Below are 14,247 nucleotides of genomic sequence, written 5' to 3'. Positions count from 1 at the left end.
TTTAATGAGCTGGAGAGGTCAATTGCTCAGCAATATTTTCATATTTTACGAGTCAGATGAAAAGAGCTTAAAGGAGACTCGTTTTTTGAGGAACGAGTGATGTTTTTGGATAGCAACTAGTTCCAGGTAAGGTTTGGAACTTTTTCAATGATGGTAGTGTAAAGAAGGTGGCTAATAGAATCACTCGTCATAGATGTTCCTCAAAAGGGGTAAACAATCAAATGGAGGTGTATGATCGGCTAAAAAGAGTGGAGATGATGGTAAGAACACAACCAAGGTTCAAAAGGTGATAATTATGAGATCGCAAAGATTATTTACCGAAGGTGGGTTCATTTTTTAATGAGCTTGAACTCTGGGGGAACATTTGCTCATTGCTAGGTTTATTTTTTAACGAGCTTGAACTTCGCGTAAAACTGGTCGTTCCAGTCGTATAATAAGGATATCTCTCATCAGTAGGTTCATTTTTTAGGGAGCTTGCCCCATGCGAAACTTTGCTCCAGAGCCTTTTGTATGCAAGCTATGAACGACCAACTACTGTCCTAGGGGTTAAAGAACTACTAAGGTTAGGTAGGATAGCTTCTCGACGGGAAACCTTTCCTTTACTTTTCCGGTGCCATTTGGCCTCTGCAAAGGTGAATGGTTGATCATACCAATAACCTAACTTAGACAATTGAAGTTAGTACGAGGTTAGAGTTACGCTGGTCGCTTTTCACTTGCGTACAAAAGGTTTGCATGCCCCCAGGTATAAAGAGAAGCAGAGTTTCCAGGTTACCATATGGAAGTTCTTGCATTAAAGCAAGGTTGTTCCATCCGCATTTGTAGACAAAACACTTCCTTGGCTTTGTCCATCGAAATAGACAAAGGTGAATGGTGGGAGCTTCCACTCACATAACGTTTGACGAGGGAATCCTTTTCCAGTCTAATCCCATTTTCCTAAATGGACGGGTGTGTCAGACTAGTCATATATCCTACGTGGAAACCTACCTTATATCTAAGGTTTTCCTGCCGAAGCAGACCAGGGTGCATGCCCCCTGGGTTTAGTCACATTTACCGAATCACTCACGTTCATCAGGTGGATGGAATGGAGGTTGATGAGACATTCCTTGTGCAAAAAGACCAGTTAGGGATGGTATTTGACTATTAGCCATGTTTGAACCAGGAAATGAAAGCTGGTCAACGAGCTGGACCATTTTGCCTTCATGCGGAAAACACATCACTCGAAAGAGTGAGGAAACAATAGCTCCCATGCTATAAATGTAGTCATGCCCAAGGAGTAGATTGTAATCTAGAGGCCCTTGGACTACCATCACGTTTAGATGAACAATTTTCCTTCTCAAAGTTATAGGAAAATTTGGAAGGATCCCCAACGGTCGACTGGTTCCTTTGTTGAAGCCTGTCAGATTTCGAATCTCAGGCAGAAGCGATGGTGAACCAAGCACTTTCCAAGCAGTTGAGGAAAGGATACTCACAGAAGCCCCTTCATCTATGATAGTACCAACCATGATCATTCTGTAAGCTTGTACTATGATTCAGAATGGTACGTTAGATGGTAGGTAGGGTCTCCCTAGTAGATTCCAATCGAAGGAAATGACTAGATTGCTTGGAGGAGGGACCGAATAAACGGCCAGATAAATCTCTGACGAACTTCCTTCTTGCGGTAAAGGAACGGGTAGATTGCCCCCATGTTCATCAGATTCTATGTTAACAAAAAGAATTTGAACAGTGTCGTTCTAATTCTCTTTGGTGACAATATCATCTGAAGGCAGATCTTCTGAAGACAAGGCTGGGTCGATTTCCGTCTCGACCTGTTGACTTTGGTCCGGTGTGGACTCAGAGGGTCTATCTTCAATGGTAGGTGCTTCGACCGACAACAACGGTGTGTCAGTCAGATTTTCAACTAGAGATGGACTCGGTAAGAGTTTCTTGTATCCAAGAGGAAGTCGCTGCGGTGAGGCAGGACGGTCATCCAAGACTCTTTTAGCTTCATCCAGGAAAGGACAATGGTGGAGGGCATGATCGCTTTCACACAGTCTACAAGGAAATTTAGATCTTCCTTTCTTTTCATTGACTTTGTTTTCACTAGTTGATGGTGTGCTCTCAACATGATCGTCAGAGGTTGAAGACACGAGATTGTGCAAGTGGGGAGACCAGTCCCTCAGGATCCGTGGGATGCAGGGACAATCTCGATGATAGTGGTCTCCCTTGCAAATGACACATGGAGATTTAGGTTTGGAAGGTGCAGTGTGTGGATTTTCACCAGACGATGCATGGTTTCCCCCTTTCACCGTTGGCTTCTTCTTCTTCTTCTCCTTCCCTTTCTTCTTCTTCTCAGTTACTTGGTTTTTAGTGTTACTAGTTTCACCAAGCGAAGAGGAAGAAGGAGAGGGAGAAACAAACGAAGTAGAAGGTGGGGGAGCGACTTTAGGATCATCTGGTTGCTGATTTGATTGCTGAGGAATTGTGGTGTTTTGAATGACAGAGGTCGAGAAAAGCCATACTAGCAGGCCAATTGTGAGTCCTGGAAGGGACAATGTAGCCATGTGTGGAGCACCAACATCTCCCCAAGAGGAGAAGGGACTAGGATTTCCCCCAATGGGAAATCCTTGATTGATAGGCTCCATTTTCTCAACCTACGACCAACGAGGGAACAGTGACGTTATTATGATTAAAATAAATTTTATGACGCTTTGACACAACTTGCTTTTTCAATTTTTAAGAGTCGAGAAAAAGCTAAAGATGACTGTAGTCGCCTTCGATTTTTAATGAGCCTGAAGTGACAAGCTCTCAAATGGACCTTTTCTTTTAAGGAGTCTGAAAAGGAACGAAAGTGACTACTCTAGAAATCTAGATAGAGGGATTACCAAACCAATCGTAAAACTGCAGAATACTTTTTACGGTACGACAGTCAATCTTCCCGAATGCTGTGTTCAGTGCATTGCGATCGATAGGGCGGAAAACATGGCTTACTAAGGATAAAGGATGTAGCCTATTGTGGTCTCCCAATATATACTCGACGGTATGTGGGAGCACAAGTCTATACTGGCACTTTTCATCTCAAAGAGGAGGAATCACCCAACCTACGAAGAAAGTGATAGTTACCAGGCTTTACGATGCCGGAATACGTCTCTAGCCTAGACTTCTAAATGTTGTATGTTAGGTTCCAAAGTGTTTTTATGTTCATTGAGGTTTATTTTATAGTTGATCTTTCTTAATAAGTTTGCCTTTAAGGTTCACCACGTGATGTAGATATACAATTCCTAAATGTGCAATCTAAGATGATAAACAATCATTTACTTTCTTTTTTGCAATGAAAATCCTAGCTACTAAGGAAAGAGAAGTGAAATTCTTTCAACATAGAGTAGAGAGCACACACTAGATGCACTTTTCCTAAATCAATTTCAGCATGCAGTCTAAATGTAAATGCACATGCATGTATTGTTTTTCAGTTTCCTTAATGTGAGAATGACAAAAGAAAACTAAGTACAGATCTGAACTATCTTCTTTCAAAGCGACAGTACTAACAATTTTTTTTTTCAAAAATGAAAGGAAGGCTAAGACGACACTTTGCGATTTAGAATTTAAAATTGCTTTCGACACTTGAAATACTATTAATTCAAATCAAATACAATGGCAAAAGTGTAATCAACTATCTAAAAGAGGAATGCTTTACGACACTCTTTTTCTTGACTGAAAACGACCCTTGTGACACTTTCAAATCAAAAGACGACAGTTCAATTAAGCTACTATTTGATAAGGAGAAGTGTAAATGATGAAAAATACATAAAAGAACATTCACAATTCCTTCTAATGGAGGCTGAAATAATGCAAAGGAAGAAGGTTTCAACAGTGATATGCTGATCATAGACAGCAAAACTACTGAATAAAGCTGAAGACAATGAGGAAAAAAACCAAAATCTAGAGGCAGAAATAGTCTCACTCAATCATCGCACCTGTAACACAGAGAAACAGGGATGCATATCACTTCCAACACACGGGAGGTGCGATGCATCTAGATTGCCAATGAGAGACAGTGCGATGGTCTAGGGACGAGACTGAGCTTGGTTTTCACTCACAGTTTGCAGATAAGTTCAGGGATTTAGGTTGAGCTAATGATAGTCAGTAAACACAAAGTATAGGGGCTGATCTAACGAGGTTATCTGAGCTACCACCGGGGCACTTAGGATGTTTGCAAGCTAGATGTTCAGTTCATAAACCAACCTGGAGATTGACTGAAGCAGTGTTGATCTACTTTGCAACTGCATAGCAAAAGCAATTCGAAGGCTAGTTGGCTTAACTTCAGGCTTCTTCTATGGTTTATAAAGCAAACAACAGTAACAAAACAAAAAAACTATTCGCTTCCCAACAGAGTCGCCATTTTGTTATCGGGAAAACTAGTGTCCATTTAGAGCTACTAGTCCCACTAAGACAGGTAGCTATCTTAGAAACAAACAAACTAAAGTTACTTGTGTTTTCCTTTATGAGAGATAGATGAGAGAGAAGCAGAGAGTACCAACCTCAGTCTTTCGCTAGTCTCCTTGCTCGTTTCCTCTCTTCCTTGATAGAGCTTTCGCCACTCCTTTCTCACTTGTCCCGCTTCAAATAACACCTGTAGAGTCAAAGCAGCAAAATACCATCAAAGCATAGAGATATATAACCATAAACAATGTAGGATCAGATATACATTAACCATATAAATGCATACAAATACAAGATTCAGAGATATACAAGCATATGGAGGAAAACTCGAATAACTTTATTGATAGAAGTAGTAGAAGAGAGGATTACAACCAAGCTGTCTGATCCAGCATCATCCTCCCAGCATGAAAGCCCTCTTCACCTCATACAAAGCAAGATCACCCAACAATGTCTTCAAAGAGAAACCAACAACACTTCCTTGTAAATTACAAAATTCCAGCCCGTGGATCTCTAGGATGAGGGATCCATATATAGATGTTTGCAGGAGAGTGAGTCAACTTCTAGGATTTTGATTAGTGTCATTTCACTGATAGTTCTTGGTTCCACTTGGAGATTTCATGATCTCTTCCTCATCCCTAGGCGAATTCAGAGAGGCAAGTGTCATATGAGCAGTTTCTAGAAGATTCTTTGAGTTTCCACCTAGCAAAATGCTTCTGCCATTTGTCTTCTCTTGCTCATTGCACCCTACAGAAGGGCTTTTCAGTATGCATCGCACCCCCCGTGTGTAATAGGTGAGATGCATCGCACCCTCAACATGGATCAGTCTGTATGGTCCAGTTTTGACCAGTTCTGATCAGTTTTTCAGGGAGAACTTATGGGAAATGATGTAATCAGCTAACCTTGTTCCTTTAGGGTATGAAACAACACTTTTAGGGGTTTAGAAGCCCTTGGTTTATGGACATATGTGATTGGGGTTGCAATGCCCAAATATGTCTATCACAGGTGTCGAAGGCTTTCTGCTGTTTGCCTCCCCACTGAAACACCTTGTTCAATCATGTTAAAGCATTTAAGGGAGCTGCAATAAGGAAAAGTTAGAAATAAACTTTCTCCAATACTGTGTTGCTCCTAACAACCTTCTAACTTCTGTAGCAGATTTGGGTTTAGGCCAGTTTGCAATGACTGCAACCTTAGAGGGATCTATCTTCAATTCACCACCCCCTACAATATGACCCAAATAATTCAAAGATGTTTTGCCAAATTCACATTTTGAGAGCTTAACATAAAGATTTATCTTTTCAAAACATCTAGAGTCTGCTTAACATGCTTTAAATGTTCTTCCCATGTTTTACTGAATATAAGAATGTCATCCAAATATACAATGACAAAATCATCAAGAAAAGGTCTAAGTACATCATTCATTACTCTCATGAAAGTGGCAGGAGCATTAGTTAAGCCAAAAGGCATAACCAACCACTCATACAATCCCTGCTTTGTTTTGAAAGCAGTCTTCCATGCATCTTGCTTTGCAACTCTGACCTGATGATAGCCACTATGCAAGTCCAACTTGGAAAAATAAACACCTTTTTTAACTGATCTAATAGATCATCTATGCGAGGAAGGGGATAACGATTTTTTTATCGTTATCTTATTCAGTGCTCGGTAATCAATGCACATTCTCCATAACCCATCTTTCTTTCTCACCAAGACAATTGGAGACCCACATGGTGATGTGCTAGGTCTGATGAACCCCTTCTCGAGCAGCTCCTGTACCTGCGTCTTGATTTCTGCATTCTCTAAAGTGGACAACATTAATATCATGCACTATTTCATTTTTGGGTGGCAGACCTTTAGGCTTTTGAAATAGTATATCATATTCTGAAACAACTTTTTCTAAATCAGCTTGCTGTTTAGCATCACAGCCCTCAAATACATTGGTTTTATCAGGTTCCTTTTCCTTTACAACCATCAGTAAAAATTGTTTGCATGAATTTACAATTCTTTTCATCTGCCCTAAGTTTATGAGAGTATAATTATTCTTGAGTTTATGAACTCTTAAAATATATTCAATTCCATATTTAACGAGTTGATACTTGTTCTCAGGTCTATAGAAAATAGCTTTCCTATCATACAAGTAAGGACTTCCTAAAACAATTCCACATATATCCATAGGAACTATATCTAACTCAACCTCATCTACAAATGCTGACCCAAAAGAAAACCTAAGTTTACATTGTATAGTCACTTGTCGCTGTGCTTTATCACATAACCAACCTAATGGATATGGCTTTTTGTGAGGTGTGGTTAGTAATCCCAAATTCTTTACAATTGCTTCAGAAATTAAATTTACTTATGAGCCACTATCAAACAAAGTATCAATCTTTTGATGCTTGGAAATAACTCGAATATGAAAAAGCTCATGCCTTTTCCTCTCATTTTCTTCATTATCAGTAGATTGTGCAGAATTACTAGTAGATGCTTCAGAATTTTTACCTTTTATACTTGTGGTTGCGATTGTTGTTTCATCTCCTGAGTCTGACCCCAAATCCTTTTGAATAGCTGCAACAATCTTCTTCTTCTTGCCCTCAAACTTCCTGGGTCTCAGCTTCGGATGCAGGATTCAACAGTGTTCATCATCATGCCCATCCTTCTTACAGTGAGTGCATGAAGACTTGGTCTTTTGTACAATATTTGCCTTCCTCTCTTTCCACTTCCGTTTTATGTTTTCCTTGCTTTTGCTTGTAGTGGGTTTTGATGATCCCCCAACTTCTGGGTTCACATTCTTTCCTCTAGCCTCTATATGTGTAGCCTGGACAAATACCTCATCTATGTTAGTGGGATTAAACATGAGAATAGTGTGCCTTAAGTAGCTGTGTAGACCACCTATATACTTCAGCAAAGTTTCAGCCGAGTCTAAAGAAATTCCTAGAATCAAAGCTCTTTTCCTAAATTCTTAAGTGTAGCCTTGTACAATTTTCCCTTTTAATTGGCAAAGAGTTTGCCAGCTCATCATGGCTTTCTGCATATAGGCTAGGGGATAGAATTGCTTTTTAATTGCAGAAACAAATTCACTCCATACAGAAATTTTTTTACCATGCTTCTTCATGTCAGCTTGTGTGCTGCCTTCCCACCATACCTAAGCAGTGCCTCCAAGGCGTAGGCTAGGCAACTGAATCTTACTCTTGTCTGAATCGGTGCTCTTCACTCTGCAATAAACATCAATCTGTCTAATCCAATTATCTAGCTTTTCTGCATTTAACTCTCCATCATATATCGACAAATCAAATTTAACATCTAAGTTAATCAAAGATGTTTTCTTTTTGTTTTCAGGGCTACTAGGATGTGTGGGAAGTTTTTCTTCTTTCCCTTTGCCTTTAGAGTGGTCATGGAGGAGAGATTCTTCTGCTCCTTTATCTTGTTTGGAGTTTGATGGATCTCCTTCTCTTCCTTTCTTAAATTCTCTATACATTTCCTCTATCATGGCTTTCATGGTCATGAAACCATCCATGAACTGGGAGTCTGATTCCAAGGGATTTTCTTCTGACATTTTCCTCTTAGGATAGACTTTTCCAATTTCAGGGTTAGCTTTAACCAATCCTTCTTCTCCTAATTTAAGCTTTGATCTAGTTAGCATTCAACAACAAAATCCAGCACAAGCTTTTCTAACCTTAGTAACCTAGAGCTCTGATACCACTTGATCTGGAATTTATCTAGGAAAAAGAATGAAGGTATTACAAACTCATGTGCATGGATGTGCCTATGTTACTTTATGCAATGGATCGATAAGATTGCGAAATACATAGACACTGAGGCAGTTAGAGAAAACATAACAGGCAAACATATAAACACAACAAATTTAATAAGGAGTTCACCCAATGCTCCTAGGCTATGTCTCCTAGTCCAACCTTCAGTGGTGGCCTCTCTATTATGTTTTCAAAGCAGAGTTTTTACAATAGAGAGCTCAATTTGAGTCTCACTCAACAAATATGAATCAGTAGGACTGGAGTACACAGACTCTCCTTAATGAAACTTGACCTCTACTGGTCATAGTAGTATGAGCCCAATCTGAGACTCATACATGACAGGCCTATGCCGAGGAGCTCGCTTTAACCTCTTAAGCTTTCTCTGGAGTAAACAGACTCCTGAATCTCTCTGGCTCTGTCTGGCTCGATGCTGCCTTCAGGTCAGCTTGGCTTCTTCTCTTTGTTCTCTGCTCTTAGCTTCTGTGTCTAACTAACTCTCCTCTGTGTGTCCTTTGCTTCTATCAGTTCGTGGCTTTAAAGCTAGTCTTCTTTTTGTCGGTTCATTTCCGCTTGCCGGCATTCTGGTTCTTCTGCCTCTGTCTGTTTGCATTCTCCTGTTCTACGTCGTCATCACTGTGTAATGCTTCATAGGGAGGTGGCCACCTATTCTATAACGGGTGAGTGTGTCAGGTTCCTTGGACCCATTTGAATGGCCGTTATTTCCGTTTTCTCCAAGATTTCTAGCGAAACACGAATCTTTTGCCAACTCATCGTCCACGTCGAACTTCAAATCCCATGTAATCTTTCTTTATAACCTTGTCAAATCCGAACATTTATTGAGACACGCATCTGCCGTTGATCTGGGCCCCCCAAATCCTATGGTCGTCGTTCATATCGGGTAGGTAAGTAGCATGACGTTTACCCGTCCGATGTAAGTGGTTTTCTCTCTCTTCCACCGGACGCATGTCACTCAATGTGTGGCAACGGGCGGGACTCGGTTGAAACTTCTTACCGCCTCGAGGTCTTCCGATATCCTGCCGGTTTTGTGGAAAACCGCTCTACAGAACTGAATTAATTACTTTTCCGCATTTCATAGTCATTTCGGGTCCGGGCGCTCGGGGCTTTCCTTCACTGAAGTGGATGCCCTGCTATACGCGATTAGCGCCTACCCCCGTTTCTTGAATTAGCCTCTGGTTTTTCCAATTTGCGCTAGCGTGCGTTACCATGGGCCAATAGTATGCGCGCTCGTCCGAGGGTCCTCATTGCTCTGCGCTGATCATAAATTGCAACTATCACGAGGATTCCTTCTGATAACTTGATATTTCTAAGACTTGAATCTTTTGGCATAACTTGAAAGAGTTTATGAAAACTTAGAGAGTGTTTAGGATCCAATTCGGATCATGGTCCACCTGCTATACAGACCAATCATAAACATGATCTGTTTATTTGTGTAGCTTGGGAGGTACTCCAAGCCATAGGGTTCAGGGTATGGAGGGCAAAGCACCAAAAGGGCAGCTTGTGGGCTTGGAACCCAAGTATGGGGTTTTGGCACCCATCTTGTTTTGAGGAAAAATCATGATGGATTCATGGCATGTGATGGATGAGGATGATAGTGCTCGGAAAGACTATTCCAACGCATCGAAAATTGTCTGAATCCGAGTTGTCATTAGAAAGATATGAATCTTTGAAGTTAACAAATTAATTTGGTTATCAAGTAAGCCGACTTGATATATGTCACTTCAAGTGAGACGGTGAGCCATTGTATGTGTATAAATAGAAGGCATATTGAGGTCATTTAAGCATCCAAGTGGGCAATACACCTATGAAATTTTCGGTGGAGAGAGAAGAAGCCTAGTTGCAGCTAGAGAAAGCAAGAGACAACGTGACAGAGGCTAAGGGACAACACAGATACTTCTATGGTGGAGGCTGGTTTCTATAGGTGACAACAAGGTATGTTAAGGGCTGTTTTAAGGTAAGTTTAAGGGTTGTTTCTTGACCGGTAAGTTGGGCAGAGTAGGTCGCAGATCTGGAGCTCAGGATGCAACTGTTTCAAGGGTTTTTGGTGGAGTTTTAAACCCTACATCAGTTTCTAGGCTAGGCAGCGGGTCATAGCCAACAGTTGGGTCACTTCTTGTGTTATGTTTGGGTTAGAATTAGCACAAAAAGACCAACATGTGGGTGGAGGAGCCTCCCCTTGGAGGACCGCAACTTTTGGATGGAAATTTGCTGAAGTTGTGAGGAGGAATAGGGTTGTGAGTGATGCCCTAACTATAAAACAACAGTACAATAGTTACCATGGTGTAATAACAACATATTTAGAGAGGTTTATTGGGTTATGTGGTGACCAGAGTTGGATCAGACTTATTGTAGCAAGTTGGAGCCATTTATATGACATTCTAGGGTGAGGATAAGTCATATTAGGTGTAGATCCGGCAGTGACGAGATTGGGTGCCACAGGACTGTTCGAGGGCAGCTTGTTGGCTACCCAAAGTAGACCTAGACGAGCTATCTTGAAGGACAAAGAGCAGTTGAAGGTTAGGTGAAGGACGATGCCGAAGTGCAACACTTTGATGGACTAAAGTTGTTGCTAGCATGATAGATTGGAGCTCTGGAATCGGCCAACCCAGAGAGAAATTGATGAGCCCATGTTCATTGTAGCAGACGTGACTTGCAGCAGTGATAGGAGGCAACCCTCCTGAATTCTCGATGTGTAGTTCCTTGATGGAAAAAGGAACTACTAGTGAGCAGTACTAGTGTGACAGATGGGTACGACAAGATACAACATAGAAGTGTTGCAACCAAGTTTTTCATTGTATCTTGTAACCATAAACTGTTGCATTTATCATATTTGGATTAATATAAAGAAGATCGGTGATTGTACATTATTGTACAATTTCGTTTAAAATTGTGTATATTGTGCATATGTGATTTATTGCTTTATATTTTTGCTGTGCAAAGTAGTTTATGGTTGAGATTCTTGGTTCGGTAGCGTCAGTGATTTTAAGACTCTAACCTAGACCCAAGGTCATGGAAATTTAACATGGTATCGGAGCATGTATGAACTACTTTGGAAGTAAGTAAATCAGAGTTGTGAGCAATGAAGTATAACGTCAGAGATAGTTGGTCACATTGTGAGTGAAGGGTTCACTACAATGTCAAAGTTGCAGGAAAGTATCCGATATGAGGACAAGTTGGAGGGGTTCTCCAACTATATAGTCCATGGAAGGAAAGGATCAAGTTCACATTACAGGTCAATAGGATTTGGGATTTTGCTGAGAAAGAGATCAGGAACCCAATCGACCCTAAGGAGCTGGAAATATGGGAAGATTTGGATGCGAGGGTGAGATTGTAAATCCTTGATGGTGTGCGGGATGCCCTAATACCTCATTTTTCTAGGAAGAACATTACACATGAGATGTGGGTGTCTCTTTAGAATTTGTTCCAGAATAAGAACGAGAATCGTGTGTTGGTTTTGGAGGATAAGTTGAAGTCCACCAAGATGTTAAAGGGTGAAAATGTGACCTCGTATCTGACGAGATTGTCTCAGGTCAAGGATGAGCTTGTTTCCATCGGTGTGACTGTCTCAGATGGAGATATGGTAAGGATTGCCTTGAAAGGGTTCACCGAGGAATGGAAAACCTTCATCAAAGAAATCATTGCTAGGGAGAAGCTGCAAGACTAGAATAGGCTATGGGATGACTTCATTCAAGAAGAGTTGCCAGACGAGGATCTTCAACCGAAGCAGAAAGATTAGAAGATGACATGGCACTTGCATCACGACTGAAGGGTAAGTAAAAGAAGGACTTGAGTAAAGTCAAGTGCTTCGATTGTGGCGAGATGGGTCATTTTTTGTTGAGATGTCCGAAGAAGAAGAAGGGATATGATGAGAAAATAAAAGGGAAGCAAGTCACCCTTATTACCAATAAAGCATAGATGGATGAGCTCGCTAGAATATTGGAAGACGAAGAGGAGGATTTTGCTATGATTTCTCATTTCTCACAGAGTATTATCAAAGAGGATGGATGGTACATGGACAGTGGTGCGACGAAGCATATGACAGGGTCATAGGATATTTTTGAGACTCTAGCTAGATGGGACTCGAAGTTGCACATGGTGTTGGGTGACAAGAGTCAGTTGGAGATCCGAGGATCGAGTGTTGTGCCATTCATAATGGAGATAGGACATACGACGCGGGTCTAGGATGTACTGTTTGTACCAGGACTCATATATAATGTGCTTTCTGTCTCAGTGATGGAGAATAAGGGGTTTGAGGTCTTGTTCTAGGATGGAAAGGAAAGACTCAGGCTCAGAGGCTCTAAGTCTGATGAAATCATGCTTGGAGTTAGAGAGAATGGTCTCTACAAGTTGACGACAAAGCCTGTGGATCATGGAAAGAAATAGGTGGAGCAGGTACGGGTTCTAGAGAAGCAAGAGCAGGTGCAGGTGCAGATGCAGGCTTCAGAGGAGAAGGTATAGGTTCCCAAGAAGAAGGTACACTTTCCCGAGAAGGTTTAGGTTTTGTTGTACTATGAAACAACCCCCCCATTTATATATAGCAATAGCTGAGGTTAGACATATAAATGGGGACCATTTTTTTTTTAATTTCTGGTCTTAGAATAATAAAACCTAACTCTAAGAAGTTGCCTTTAAAAACTCTTAAAACAACCCAAAGGTAGGATCCTTATCGCAAATCGCAAATCACGTGTTTTTTCCATGTAATGAACATGAAACACATTTAAAAAATTGCGATGTGTGATCAAACCTCCCGCTGCGATATCCCGATTAAACAATTTACGAACTCGCAATCACATTTCACAGAAATCACAAGTAATTAGGCCTTGCCACTATGAACTTTATTAATGATTTGTGAAATGGGATATTACGATATCACAATCGTATTTCGCCTTATAAGAAGGCAACACTACATTACATTATTTTAAAGATTATTAGATGCGGATAGAGCAGTAAGAATGTGAAATAATTGTGTTCGAATGTAATAATGAACGGTTTGACAGGGTAATAAAGGTTTAGCGGCCCAAGGAGACACAATGATTTTCCAAGTTATGGGCAGTTAGCATTGGATATCTCATCTAAACCTTTCCCACGATCCAAAGTCATTTCAGAAAAGATTTCAGTCTTAATTGCCCGATATCGTCTATGTTGATATATCTCGTCCATTTCAAGCAAGCTACAAAAGACATGTCATTGAGGAAGGTGATGCAGAAATAGAAGAAATAGAGCATTGCAGAGTCCGAGTTTACAGAAATGGCTCCTATATTCTCTGATATGGTCTGCAGCGCTGATGGGGAGCAACAACTTGGGAGGTCATATACAACAGGCTCGAGGATGAGCGTCCCAAGGTTACTGTCACAAAAGAAACAATTGATTCAATAAAACCTTCAGGACTCCAATTCAAGGATGCTACCTATTCTTTCTTTCATAGGATAGGAGCGAGAGCTAAAATCCTGCCATACACGGATATGATTAGGTGGGTGGTGGAAAACTTCACAATTGAAGATAGGCAATTCAGGAATTCACGAATGGAACTCATGGGGTCATTCAGAGCAGAGGACTTGAAGCAAATGTACCATATACCTGACCCTCAGGATATATATGATACTACATATGTGGCCAACTTCGTAGAAAAGAACCAAGAGCCCTTCAAGGTGATTTAGGGTTGGAGAGTGCCGGAGAACAAATTCAAATTTGAGAAATCAGGTATGTATGTTATAGCCTTTTTGGCAAACCCCTACAACTATGCAGCTGCTATGTTATGTAGACTATATGGGTTACCCAATAATGCTAAGTTTTCCATAGAATGGATTCCTCTAATTGATGCGTGTGTTAATTCCCACATTATGAATTGGGCTACCATCCTATCTGATAACCTAGCCACCATCATCACCGAATATCGATAGAAGAGATCCTCCTCTCCAGAGAACCTTCCTCCATTCTATTTTAGTGCCTACATTATGGATGCCATCTGTTTTTGCACTAAATTTCCAATCATGGGTTGGAAATGGACCTTACAGGACCCCTACCCTATCCATCTTAGTCATAAGCAAATGTGGGAATCCCATTACATACCCCA

This window comes from Pinus tabuliformis, chromosome 4_2 (genome assembly GCF_031772625.1).
Source record: "Pinus tabuliformis cultivar Carrire ecotype Pingquan chromosome 4_2, CPIR1, whole genome shotgun sequence".
NCBI classification, from domain to species: domain Eukaryota; kingdom Viridiplantae; phylum Streptophyta; class Pinopsida; order Pinales; family Pinaceae; genus Pinus; species Pinus tabuliformis.
Note: the sequence above shows the minus strand (reverse complement) of the source record.